Raw genomic sequence first — 14,370 nt, 5'->3', positions numbered from 1 at the left:
TGTTTACCATATAAAAACATACATGTGGAAAGAGTATAAAAAGGTCAACCGCGTCAACAGTGAGTGGCAGCAAAGCACGGTGCAATAAAAGCTGAAAATATTGGCAGTTTCAGAGAAAGTTAAGAGAAACCATCTCCTCGTGGCAGTGGAAATCATGCCACGATCGTTTTCCGCTTCTCTCACGCTTGACAGGTTATTCTGTGACAAAATGGGCGGCTAACAGGAGTAGGGTTCTCCCGTTCGTACAGCACTGTTGGGCTGATGAATCGTTGTCCCTTTTTAGCTAGTAACTACGTGAAGATAAGCGCTTTTTCTTCCCGAGTGCTTGAAGCCGTCCTCTCCCACCGGCTGCCCCATGGGAGCGGCAGCATGGCTCCGCGTACCCCAAAAGGCCTGGCCGAAACCTCCTTTTCAGGCGAGCCGGGGCCCAAGCTCCCGGCCAGGGAGCCACAGGGTGGCCCTGGCTTTTGGGGGAGAGGAGGCCGAGGGCCGCGGGGCTGAGCCCCAGGGCGGTGGCGGGCCCCCGTGCGGGACAGGGCCTGCCGCTCCCGGGCCCACGGCTCCTTCAGCCACCTGGTCGCTCCCTAGGCCTGTCACCCACACGCGTGTGCGAGTGTAAGGAGTGGGTGTGGATGTGGGGGTGCGTGGGGCTGTGAGGGGCTGGGGTGGCTGCTGCCCCTTTAAGGGAGGCCGGGGCCACGAGCGGTGCCATGGCAACGGCTTGATGCCGTGACCGGAAGTGATTGGGGTCAGAGGTCGCCGGTGGCAGCGGGAACATGGCGGAGGCGGCGGCCTTGGCGACGCTGGGCGCTGGCGGCGGCGCGGCCGCGCTCCCCGGGGCGGTGGCTCCCTGAGCGGGGCGGGGAGCCTCCTCCCTCCTCCCGCCGCGGCGCTGCCCCGTCTCAGGTGAGGGCGGGCGGGCGCGGGTGCTCCCGTGGCGGGCGGCAGGCGGCGGGCCGGGCCGGGCCCTGCCGGGTCCTGCCGCGGTGCTGGCGGCGGCGCTGCGGGCGGCGGGCTGACCCCCGCGGCGCGGCGGGGCTGACCAGCGGCTCCGGGTGTCCGCCGCTGGCCCGGCCTTGCCGGTTTTTCCTCTCCGGGATGCGGCCTGCCGGACTCTCACCTGCCTCCCGTTTCTCCCCAGGCATGGTCGCCGCGCTGTAGGAGAGCTGGGAGCCGCGGCGATGCCAGACGAGGAGCCGCTGGAGGAGAGCGCTTGAGCTTGTCTGGGGATCCGTTCAGTGTGTGTGAAACGTGTACGTTACCCGAAACCTTGGTTTCAGTGCTGCTATTTTTACTACACCCAGAGGAATAAATGGAGGCTTGTTGTTCTAATCTCATCCTTAGTATCTGTCCTTTTGGGAAAAGGAGAGTCTCTTGTTATGACTTGCACGTACACAGAAGTCAGTCAGTTTTTGCCAACTGTAGCTGGGTGGTTTTCCCTGTTTACTGTGTCTGTTGCCACTTCTCCTGTTGGTATTGGCCTGTAGGCTGCTGTCTCGGCTAGATTTGCCCTCTGGCAAAGCTAAACTCTGACCTGAATGGTCTCTTGTGTAAGAAGTGCAGGGTGAGTATCGAACAAGGCATGTAACTTTTCACAACCAGGCTGTTCAGAACATAACTGTGGCCGCAAAAGGCTGCGCACTAAAAATAAATACTAGAATTAAACTATGTGCGCAGCTTCACAGTGGTGCTTATGTGTATTCTTTGTGATACGGTACTTGGTTGTCACTAGAGTGTTTTTTTAGTCTCTGCTTATGCTAGTGGATGGAGTGGACTGTGTTTGCATAATGGGTAGCGTATTTTGCTTATTGATTGCTAAGTATTGCCATATCTCACTTACTTCATAGTAGCTGTCTCTTGTTTTGAAGATACCACCCACTCTCTGCTTTTGGACCCTTGGACTTTTCAGTAGTAGTTACCACAGCAATATTTTAATGTTTCTCAAACGCAAACTTACTCCACTGTAACACAGAGAGATTAGCAGATGGTCTTTTCCCCCCCCCTTTCTCTTACTTTACAAATGGGGAAACTAGGATAAAAAAAGGAGGGAAGCCAAAGTATGTCTTAAATTGAACACAGAAATCTGAAATTAGTTGGTTGACTTTGTAATCAGGTTTTATAGTATTATCTAATGCTCTGAACACAAAGCTTCAGTGGCAGCTGTACTATCTGGCTCCTCAGCAAATCAAGGTACAGTTTGACAGTGTGAATACATAGTTTGGTCAGTATGTGGGCTGCCGCTGAAGAGTGTGGTCTCACTCCTTCGCCATCGCTGGCCATGGGTTACTGCTATTCTCTTTGTAGTGGATTTAGTGGTTGGATGGTTGCAGGGACAGTTGATCTAACAGTTTTATGGGGATGGCTTTCTGTCAGATGGAAGCTATTCTGGTGAGTATTTGCTCTGATATGAATGAAAGCTGTTTCTCCCTCTGCACTAATGTAAACCAGCTGTGGGTTAAGTATAATGTGAAACTGTACCTTGAGAAACCAAATCTCAAGTTGGTCATTCAGAAAATCAGGACTACACTTAAAACTTCTGAAAAATTTGTATTAAAAAAAGAAAAGTCAGCCATGTGCAAGGAATATGGAATATGTGGTAAGAGTGAAGGGAGTATAAGTCTGTGAAGGAACTTTCCCATCTTTCCAGAGTCTTTTCTCCATTCGCTTCTTGCCAAAGAGCTTCTGTGCTGAAAAAGGGAAGTCTCTTACAAAGCCTTATTTAGACTTCAGGGGCTGGTCCACCATGTGTACTCAGTGAGGCAGGAATCTTGAAGGAAAAATAAGATTATATCCTACTGTAAAAATCAAACTTGAAGTTGCGCAGGGAAACTTTGGTTCTGGTATGTCCCAACTCCTCAGTCTTGATGAGTTTTGCTTTCATGGAGTTCTCTACCCTTCTCACAAAAGCAATCTGAAAAGAAAATTGGAAGTACGGTGAGGTGTCATCTTCACATCCGCCCGGGGTTTTAGCAGCGTTAGGGTTACTTGATCAGGCAGATCTTTTCTTCAGTTGCTCAAGTGGCAGACTGTCACGTGTTTCATCTGTTCCTGCAGTCTCTACTTCTTCAGCAGCTATTTTTAATAATGCCAGGCTAGATTCTTAATCACCTGAACTGCCTCAGGTGCAAATCCTCTTGTCCTTCTGCTGGCTTTCTATTTGATTCTGTCCAAGACTTCTCCCTGTAGAGTTTCTAGATCTTAATTTTTGTTTGGACAGTCTAATTTATGTCCTTTCTTTCCTGCCACTTGTCCTGTCCTTCAGTGTGCTGCTGCCCCCCACTTCTCCCACCTCTGCTTTGCCAAAACACACCTTTTCCTTTTGTTGGCTACTTCTTCCAGCTTCTTGGGACATGCAGAGTCTTTGTCTCAGTTTATGCTTTCCTCCTACCTGGTAATTTTTTACGAACAATCTTTGTTTTCCTTTGTCCTTCTGTCTTTCCTTATTTCATTCTCCTGTTCTCCACTTACAGTCTTGTTCAAGGTTGTTCCTTCCTTGTTCCCTTGTTTCTTCAGGTTGTGGTGCTGAGAACACACAGACAAGATTCCTCATGTTTTATATGTGCTATTGAGTTCCATAATTCGGTTTAATGTTTTATTAGCTATGGACTGAGGAGAGCTGGCTTGTTTACGTTGCATGTGTGGTGTCTGATCAGCACTTACAGCTAAGAGAGGGGAAAATGAAACCTTTAGAGAGCTGACTTCTTGCAACAGGTCCCCACTGAGTGTGGGCAAGGCTCACAGTTTGGTTTTACGTGACTTCTTGTTGACCTGTCCAAAAAGTAAATTGCTCCTGAAAGACAATTCTGCATTATAAAGTCCATTGTTACTGCTGCAGGGCACAGTGAGATGCAAGAGAACAATGTTAGCAGACTTCTTGAAACGTAGACAAAATGTCTCTTCTTTTTCCTAGTCTTTTTGTGTTAGCTGAACTAGTTTACTTGTGAACTTGTTTTGCTACAATAAACTTCATTTGATTTGTTTGTATTAGGGTTTCTCTACATGCTTAGGGGTACAAAACTGGGGGAGTCTTTACTTGTCAATAGAAAATTAATTGCTGCACAAAGGATAGGTTCACACACTATCCTTTCATGAGTTTGAGAAAATAAATTTACCTTTAATCTGACAGCAGGCTTAGTTTTTGGGTTTTTTTTGTGTGTCATATCCCCCCCCCCAGGATTCCTTGAAACAAAACTGTTTTTTTCATCTTGCTGCTTTTAAACATGCCTTTCCAAGACTTTGCATCTGTGATATTAAAACTCCCATGACTCTTGAGGGGTTTTTTTGGGGCATCTTTTGGTATAATACCTGATATTTATGTTATTTTAGCTATCAACAGAGCAGGTATTGCTTTAATTCCAGTGGTTCTGAAAGGTATTGCTTAATCTCAAGTGCTTTCTCATTGACTGTATGGTGGTTTTGTTGTTTTTAAGGCATCCAGCATATCTTACAGTTGAAAGAAATCTGTATCTATTTGCTCTTCTCTTTTGATGGCAGCTTCAGAGGTGCCATGAAGGCTAAATGAATAGACTGCCTGATGAGTCCATATGAGGCAGTTATATAGATCACCACACATTGCTTGTAGAAAGAGAATTAATTTTTCTTTAAAATGCTCTAGTATTTTATAAAATTACTGTTTGAATCATGGAAGTGTTCCTGTAAACTACTGTGTCCCCATGCTCACAGTTCCTGGGTGCTTTTATATATGAATAATAGATTGTTTTGTACTCCTTCACCAAATCAGTGAAATGATGGAGCTGGTTGTAGTTGGAAGAGTCGAAAGATAACCAAACACTCAGGCTTTTATAGAAGAACAAGAAATAAAACACAACCAAGCCATTCATTTCTCTTGCTAAATCAAAGACAAACAATAGCAGGCAGTGCAGGTACTGACAAGTACACACAATCGTGATTTTTAAACAGGAATGGAGTTACTTTGATTTCCTGAAATCCTGTTAGTTGCATCAAACTGGTAATGGTTGTCACAGATCAAGATTTAACTTACTGTTCAAAGTAACTGGAATTTCTTATGGTTATACATGAAATGAACATACAGCTCTGGGGTTAGTGTGTGATTACATATATTTCTTTTCCTTTCAACTTTTGCATTGTCGGTATGGTAACGATTCCACCAAAATATAAATGTTAATTGCAAAGTAACAGAAAATATGCTGTATGACCCTTCAAATCTATAAGGAAGACCCTCTGGTGTTTGAAGGTAAAAATGTTACTGTCTTGCTACATGTGAGAGCTTGTGTGAAATGCCTGGTATGGCCACTGATGCAGTTTTAACGGTGATAAAAGTGCTGAGAATCCTCTGTTCAGCTTGATCAGCTCTTGGAGAGACAGAAGCAGTAGATAAAAGATTCAAACCTTTCTTTTTTTCTCAAAGAAAATTCTTTATGTCTAAGTAATTAATTCCATATCACTTGGTAATTTTGCTCTTAGGTTTCATTATGGCTACTCTTATCTAGTGTTGGTATTGATTTTTAACATTGATTTCCCCAGTCTCCACACAAGCAACAATCTACAGCCAGCATTTGTTCAGATCAAGTATTAGCATTATGTGTTTCAATTCAGAAGATAATTGCATATCTTGCAAATTACCCAATGGCTGTTTCATCTTGAAACATTTAGAAATCCATTTTAGTTTCTCGTAATTACAATATTTTAGTCAGACAGCAATCTAAACTTAGGACAGCACTTTGGCAGTGATATGCTTGTTTTTCTAAAATGAGCACAGTTTCTGTGGTTAAATTTTCCTTTCATTTAAATATAGATTTTAATCAGTGTAGGCCAAACTTTTCCAACCATGTTTAAAATTAGCTCAAGCTATATTTAAAAAAGTATGTTCTCCTAATGTGATTTAACTTATGTAGAAAAATGTATGCAGAAATTAATGTTTTTAAGCTGATTAATGCTTTTGAAGTGTTTTTACAATTTATTTGCAAAAAAACGTTTATAGACTGGCTCAAATATGACTTGATACTAGTAGTCTCTTTGTAACAAATACCACTGAAAGCACTTCATGCTGTGCTTCTGGAATTTGAAAGGTAGCTGTTCAGAAACTGTAAATTCCACTCATCAAGCATCCAAGTTACAACATCAAAACAAAGTAAAATGCTTGCTGTTCTTCCAGACTTCCGTGCAAGCGTTGTTTTGGAGATTACTGAAGTTTTCAGTCGTTGTCTTGTACTTCTTTAGGCAGGGTATAGTTACCATTTTCAGTTGGTAGGTTGAAGTTGTAAGTTAGATGTATAGCAGGTGTTAAGCTTTGTGTAGAGGATATTCAACATTGTATGTATTCCGAAATAGAAGTGGGAATGAGTCTGAATTGAATCTATCAGGTGGCTACTACAACTCCCTGAATTACTGCTAAACATTTGGTAGTTTCAGTTTCTAGAAAAGTATTAAAAAAACCCAAGCAAAAAGACCCCCGAAACTGTTACCAATCTTAATATCCCTGTTTTTACCCAAATGCAGGAAAAAAGGTCTTTGCTGTACCCAGAAAGTTTTCCAGTTGGCAGAGTGTTCAGAGATCAAGGGAGTCAATCTGTCAGCAGACTTCTCTTCAGATAGACCATTTCTACTGAACATAGGTAGGGTGAGATGCTTTTACAGTGAAATGTGAGGACAAATGTCATAAGAGGAAGATGAGTTGTGTGGATTTCCGTTATATGGAATGCGGTGTGTTTTTATGTGAGATGCACTGGTTAGCTTTGACACACTGTTTCTTTAGTGAAAACAATGTCAAAAAGAAATACTGTCCTGGTTTGGACATGGAACTGTGAGAAAGCTGACTTAGTTTTTCAGGTGCTTTTTTTTATTATTCAGATGCTAGAAGGACTAGATCCTTCTAGTTTTTAGTACTTAATCTTACAGTAATCATGCATCTGTTCAGCTGATCAGTTCCATTTGCTATCAGAGCATGTTTGTTACTGTGATTTTAATGATCTGCTAGAATGTAAAGAACATTGGTTTTGAAAAAGCTGATAATACTATAGCAATAGTAACCAGTAGCAAATTTATCAATGACTGGTAAAGCTTACCTTTTTTCCAATTGCTGCAGCTTGTGCTATTACTTCTAAGACACTTAAATTAAACACTTTTTAATTTCACTTAATGATTTTCCTCATAAACAGGACTAACTCTTACCCAGAATTCGTGTGGTACAGTGGGAATTTCTCAAGCATTCAACTCACTGAACAGCAGTTACACATTTTGTGCTCATTGAAGAACAACTTTTAACTCTTCTGGTAAGATAAAGCCAGGAGACAGCGGTGACCACATGCTGATCTATGGAAGTTAACTTTTCAAAGTGAACCAAACTGCAGACTGGCTTCCAGCTTTCAGGGTATGGTCAGAACTTGGAGCTGGTTCCTAGTTCTGCTGTGTAAATTTTTTCGATTGTGTATCAGCTGGAGTTGGGGGCCATGTGCTCCAGGGAAGTCATCGCTAGGTCCTTTAACAAAACCATGGAAAACTACAAAAGATTTTGCAAAGAGCAAAACAAGTAGAGGAAATACTTACCTGTTAAGTCTCTGTTGGGAGTCAGTCTTTTTTTTTTTTTTTTTTTTTTTTTTTTAAACTCTTCACTTGTGGAAAACCTCTTTCTCTTGAGTACAACATTTCAGAAAGTGTGAGGTAATACACTCAGGCCAAGGTTATTGAGCCAGTTTGTAGAGTCTGGTGAGGTAAGGCTAATAATTTCCTTTCAGCCTCCTGCATAGACAGTAGCTTTCTTCTGGTCTTCCCTCTTCAGTGTGAAAACACCACTAAATCTGTCAACTTAACTAGTGAATTCCCTTAAAAAGAAAACAGTTTTAGCAATTTCTTTCAAGGTCTCTTGCCCAGGTCAGTAGATTTGTCCTTAGGACAAATAAAAATGATGCACTGCCAGTGAACTAATTGTGTGTAATTCATCATCAGATAGTGGAAACAATTAATGTTCTGGGAATTGGCATGCATTTCACATTTGGAAAGGGGGTGTTTGATTTGGTTTAATCTCTCTTAAATAATTGCAGACCGTCTGGGAAGATGGAATGTAATGTTCTGGGTATGTTTGACCTTTCTAAACTTTGGGGATAGACTGTTTTAGGAAAGGATTGGTTTTACTGCATTTTGTGCTGTCTCCATGAGGTGGATAGATTTTGCACTAGAGTTTCCTTACAAAAATACTTGTGCGTCAATCTGATTTATAAGAAGTGTTTTGCAGACTCATCTATTTCTAACCATTGAAAGTGACAAAGGGTGTGTCTCTCCCAAATTTATGGCTTTGCTCAGAGAAGTGTGTTCTTTTATTAGGAACATCAGGTTTAAATTTTCACTTGAATACCAAGTTTTAAATAAAATACTGACAGTTATCCACTATTTCCAGTGCTTGCATGGGTCTGCTATTCATTACAAAATGGTTACTTCATTATTTTGTCATAAATGGTTGTATCTTTAGATCCCAATTTCCAAAATTTACTTAGAATAGTAATTTTTGTAAAAACTTTCTTCACAGAGTGTTTTTTTACTTATGTTGTAATAAAGGTAGGCATTGTACTTACTGTATCTCAGTCCTATTCTGAGGAAAGAATCTTGGTCTCTCTCCTAAATTTTGAGAAGCGTTTAGTTTTGCACCTCTGTTGGATACAGGGTTAGATGTTGAACAGTGTCAGCTCCACTAAGCAATAAAAAAATCCCACTTTAAGAAAATGCTTTAACTGAGTAACACATCTCATTTAGATTTTGACAGTGAGTAAAAGAGCTGTGTGTTTATCCTGTCTGCCACCTTAATAGTTTTTGAGTGACAAATGCCTGCAAAGATGTCAAGGGTTAAACAGCTATATTTTTGTGTGTGTTCTTATTACAGTAGGTCATTGAAAGACCTTGAGAGATGACTGATCTGTAAAATTGAGACAAAGGCTCTGTAGTTATGGTATATGGAAATTAAATATAGGCAGAAGCAAATGTGGCTTGAGTGGTCACAATAGGGATATTGCTAAAATGATTGTTGGTAACACAGGAATACGTATTATCTTCTGTCTAAAGGGAAAATAGCTAAAATTATGGTTTTTTGTTAAAGTAATTGCAGTAGGCTATTGAAGAACAATATGAGGTGATATGCAGCACCCTTGTGCAGTAGAATATCTTTGAAAATATACAGATAGCAGTTATTTTTAATTAAAGAACCTTATGAAAAGTATAGAGGATTTAGTAAGCTTTGATTGTGTCAGTCACACGTTAGTAAGATTTTCTTATGGTCTGCCTTCTCTCTGTGCCTTTGCGGCTTGGCAGACCATCACCCTTCTGCAACAGCACTAAGCCCCTGAAGTGGCTATAGCAAATATTCATCTCCCATTTTTAAGGGAAGCTTTATGTTACTCCCATGTTGCTTATGGTCCCAAGTGTATTCAGATTCTTGTTCATTTTATGTGTAGACAGTGGCAAACAGACGTGGTAAATATGGCTGTGTTTTCTTTTTTAGCTTTATGGAAGGCATCCATAAAAATCTGTTAAGCAAACTAGCATTGCACATATTGTCCGTAGCTTTGTTATCATGAGCGCTGGGCACGCAGAATTAAGCTTGCTTTCAGAACAAAAGGTATCATCGTTGTGAGCAGAATGCTAAAATGAGTTTGCATGTTAGAAAGAAAGAAAGATAGATTACATTTCCTGTCTCCATCATCTCTCACTACGTCTTGAAATACAGAATTAGCTGAAAAAAAGCATATTTAGGACAGGCTTTTGCTGAAGTTTAGAAATATGTCATTTATTCATAAATGTAAAGTAAGCAAACCTTGAAATTCAGGGAAACTGTCTGGTAGCTTGGGATTTCAGTGCAAGATATTCCCTACGTACAGTATTAACACAAATGATAATGTTTACTAGAAGTATCACAAAATGACATATTGGCTAGGAGATACCAAAAAAGTGGAAAAATAGTAGTTGCAAAATACTGTTGTACATAGAGTTCCACAGGCTGCAGAATCTTTTAGAATGAAAATTTTCAGCAGTAGTGAAAATGGTCTGATTGGGCAGAAGAGTAATATTTTAATGAATGCTTATAGTATGACAAGAGGAAAGAGAAATTATCAGCAAGTATTTCTTCATCACTTAAAGACTGCTGTTACTGCTGTAGCTCTCCAGCCGTTTAGCTAAGGGTTTACAAACCTTTACAGGGAGTATGTATTACAGACTGTAGAGCAAATGCCTTTGGCCTCAGTACCCTGTAAAGATGCCATTTCCCAGGATTTTTTGCATGTGGGACCTTAGTTCTTCTGCCTGCAACTGGTGGAAGTCTCCCAGCTTTTAAGACCTTGGGATTTGGTGTTAGTATGGAGGAGTGGCCTACCCTTAGGAGTTGCATCTTCTTCTGTGAGACCTCAGTGTCTGTCCTTCTCTTGAGAAAGGTTATGGTGTGCTTTTCTGCCAATTTCAATGTCTTGAATGATTTTAATGTTCAGAGTGAGGTTATCAAGAACTTTCATTTCTGGTTTGGGAGCTATAGGGGTTGGGGTTGATATAGAACCATCGGTCTCTTGTTCTTAACTACGTGATTGTTTTCTTCTTAACACCTCTCCCATAAGATGAATCACAGAATCATATAGGTTGGAAAAGACCTTTAAGATCATCGAGTCCAACCATAAACCTAACACTGCCAAAACCACCACTACACCATGTCTCTAGGCACCTCATCCAAACGTCCTTTAAATACCTCCAGGGATGGCGACTCAACCACTTCCCTGGGCAGCCTGTTCCAATGCTTGATAACCCTCTCGGTGAAGAAAAATTTCCTAATATCCAGTCTAAACCTCCCCTGGCGCAACTTGAGGCCATTTCCTCTTGTCCTATCACTTGTTACCTGGGAGAAGAGACCGACCCCCACCTCTCTACAACCTCCTTCCAGGCAGTTGTAGAGAGCGATAAGGTCTCCCCTCAGCCTCCTTTTCTCCAGGCTAAACAGCCCCAGTTCCCTCAGCCGCTCCTCATCAGACTTCTGCTCCAGACCCTTCACCAGCTTCGTTGCCCTTCTCTGGACACGCTCCAGCACCTCAATGTAGTGGGGGGCCCAAAACCAAACACAGTATTCGAGGTGCGGCCTCACCAATGCCGAGTACAGGGGCATGATCACTGCCCTAGTCCTGCTGGCCACGCTATTTTTGATACAAGCCAAGATGCCATTGGCTTTCTTGGCCGCCTGGGCACACTGCTGGCTCATATTCAGGCGGCTGTCAACAAACACGCCCAGGTCCTTCTCTGCCAGGCAGCTTTCCAGCCACTCTTCCCCAAGCCTGTAGCGTTGCATGGGGTTGCTGTGGCCCAAGTGCAGGACCTTGCACTTGGCCTTGTTAAACCTCATACAGTTGACCTCGGCGATGAACCTTACTAAGACCTGTTAGATTTCCACCAGGCATGTACTGAAGAGCTAGTATGTAAAAGTGAAGTTCATGTTGGAATGAGATCTGGAGAGAAGCAAAGCTATAGGCAAGTATTTTTCCTTTTTCCAAATGTTAAGCTTCAGCCACGTTAATAATATTTCTACAAAAACATTATTGATCTAATTTAAAGCAAAACTCTAGAACTGTTATATCCCACATGGCATGAAACATTCCTGCTTTTTTTTTTTGCTGGTGTATTAACTTCTTACACAGAAAGGAAATGAATTTTAGAAAGAATGTTATACATAAACCATTTTAGACCTTCTCTATTAAGGAAATACCAGCTGTCAAGAAAGATGCAGCCAATGTTGAATTATATTAAAAACTTTGTAAAGGAAATATTTGTCAAGGAAAAGTGGATTAATTAAAACATTTTAACTATTTTTTGCTCTGGAAGAAGGTTACGAAGTTCTATATAAGCCTCTTCTAAATGCAGCCATTATTAAAAGCCACCAATTTATTTTTTCAGAAGGAAGTTGACTTAGGTAAGTTGTTCCTTAATGTACAATGAAGAAATTTTCTGACTACAATGTAACTAGCAGGGGAAAAATAAAGAAAAAAAAAAAAGACTTGGAGTCATTATACTTTATTACCTTTAAATTCTATAAGCTTGCTTTCATTGATTCTTCTTGATGGACAGAATTTTATCAAAAGGAAAATAGGTTACATTTTAGGATTTTCGTATTAACGTTTTTATTTGAAAATCAGTTATTTTATGAGAATTAATAGCACTGGGAGGCATTATTTTGCTTCTGTAGAGAAAAATAGTGAAGTGCACATAAAAAGGTACCTGGATCAGGCATGTGAAACATTAAATATGATAGGATTTACTCTTTCTTTAATCCAGTCTAGCCTGCGGGCTTTAAGGAGTTGTACACTGAATATGCAGATTTACTGTAATGGTTTGAAACACAAGCTTTTGGTTTAATTACCACTTTGCTCTTTTTCCCGTTAATCTGTTGATGAGATCAGATCTACCCTGACATGTAGCAAATACAGAAACAGTTATGTCTGTTACCTTTCTAGATAATGCTCCATTTTTTTTAAATTTAGGTAAAGAGGTTGAAGGGGATGCTTAGATGTTATGGTTATGTGACCTACTTAAATGTTGAGTTTTTGGTTTTTAGAAAAGCATGAATATTGTATATGGGAATGTTAGGTCTTGCTCTGTTGAAGATATCCTACCTTTTCATTATAATTATTTTCTGGAAATTCAAGAAGATGAGAGTGTTTTCTTTTGGTCATTGAAAATATTAAAATTACATTTCTCAAGTTACATGATTGCTATTAGAGACGAGCAGCTGTTGTTCCCCAAAATTCTCTTCACACTAGGCTCGTGATCTTAGACTTTGTTAAAATACCAACAGAAACACAAGTACCAAATGATATATGGGCTAAACTTTTTAATGTCACCCACATCTCCACATTTGAATTGACAATCTGCAATTCCATTAACACATTACTTTTTTTCCCCTTAAGAAACGTACTGTTCAGGATGGCTTGTATTTTAGGAATGCCTTAAAGATTTAAGGAATGCAGTCTGTAGAACCCATTTTACTTTTTGCACATGCTTGATGTTGTATACTGAACTGAATAAAGGATTGAAGAAGATGATCGCCTGAAGGTTTCCTTAGTTAAATGCCATTCTGAAGAACTGGATTTTGCTTTTTACTTGATAAGCAAGATACGTAATGTTGTTATTAACAACAGCTAATTGTGATCCTTGTATTGAATAGTAAGGTTTCAAGTTGGATAGCTATAAAATAAAGAATGCAAAGCTTTCACAGCTGTGACTGAAGCTAATAGCAACTGTGAATTGTGCTTGTGATGTACTGCACAGTGACAAATATTCTGAAAAAAATTAGTCTGGAAACATTCCAGATTAGGCAGACACAATTCATATACTTTTTGCTGTGGATCTTGAGTTATAAAAATAGGATCTGTTGTGAAAATAAATTACTGACATATAGCACTTTCAGATAGTAGTATAATGACCATAATACGGAGGAAAAAGGAAAAAAAAAAAGGGGGGGGGGTTCTCCTAGGATTTTAATAGCTTAGGCTAATTTTAGCACTGTACTATGAGAAGGGGAAAAAGAAACACAAAGTAATTTCTCCCTGTTAACCCTGCTGTCAAAGCATGTGCGTTGGATGAGGCAGGGTTCCTGTTTGAAAAAATAAATAAACCAACCAGCAAGGAACAGCCTTAATTCTGTTGTTTTATAATTTCTCTATGTTTGATTGTGCAGCTTCAGGATTCCAAATGTTTTTTGAGTGTAATATGAAGGTAACAATTCACTAACAGTGTGCTGGGTGGTGCTGAATGCCCTGATCTTTTAGCTGTGAATGTAGCAAACTGTAATTGTGCTGCGGATGACCCTTACTAAAGGTGATGTTCTCCCTCATGTAAATTCTGATGGTGCTGTATCTGACCTAAATGCTTTTGAGGCTGAAACTAGGTATTGTATGTTAGACTTCTACAGAATCACTTCATCTGTAGTCTGAGACTACAGGTGCTTTACTGGCAATCTGTTTTATCATATGCAAAATTATAGATATCTGAGATCAATGCTGACTCCAAAGAGAAGTAACTAGACTGAGTTCCTGAATATAGTATCAAGACCACTAATCATGTCAGGGCTAGAAAAAAAATCCATCAGTATTCCAAGTTATTTCTACAAAGCAGTTAACAATCGTAAATGATTCTGCAGTTTGACTGAATTATACAGATGCTACTTTATGCCTCTCACTTAAATCTTGCTTTTGTCCAGAGTGAAATAGTTCTTTGTGTATTTACGTATGCATGATTGAGCATATGGTTATTGTTCCAAGGAGAAGTAAGAGGAAAATAGCCTCTTCTAATCTGTCAATCCACATTTTGAAATTTTCTTTATAGTAACTCTTGGGAAAATTGTATTAGCCATCTCTGATCACTTTTTTCAATTTC

General features: G+C 40.3%; 1 protein-coding gene across 3 annotated transcripts in view; it reads left to right on the top strand.

The window, feature by feature from the left end:
• Positions 1-738: 738 nt before the first annotated feature.
• Positions 739-14,370, top strand: part of LCLAT1 (lysocardiolipin acyltransferase 1) — a 120,378-nt gene continuing 106,746 nt past the window's right edge. Inside the window, exons 1-4 of one of the 3 annotated variants that reach the window (XM_075496549.1) lie at positions 739-906; positions 1,142-1,253; positions 6,481-6,596; positions 7,140-7,253. The gene's annotated coding sequence lies outside the window, so the exon portion shown is untranslated. The remainder of the gene's footprint in view (positions 907-1,141; positions 1,254-6,480; positions 6,597-7,139; positions 7,254-14,370) is intronic. The other 2 variants (XM_075496550.1, XM_075496548.1) reach the window with 2 other exon arrangements.

The sequence above is a fragment of the Mycteria americana genome, chromosome 3, assembly GCF_035582795.1.
Source record: "Mycteria americana isolate JAX WOST 10 ecotype Jacksonville Zoo and Gardens chromosome 3, USCA_MyAme_1.0, whole genome shotgun sequence".
Lineage (NCBI taxonomy): Eukaryota > Metazoa > Chordata > Aves > Ciconiiformes > Ciconiidae > Mycteria > Mycteria americana.
This window is presented reverse-complemented; position numbering and strand designations above follow the sequence as displayed.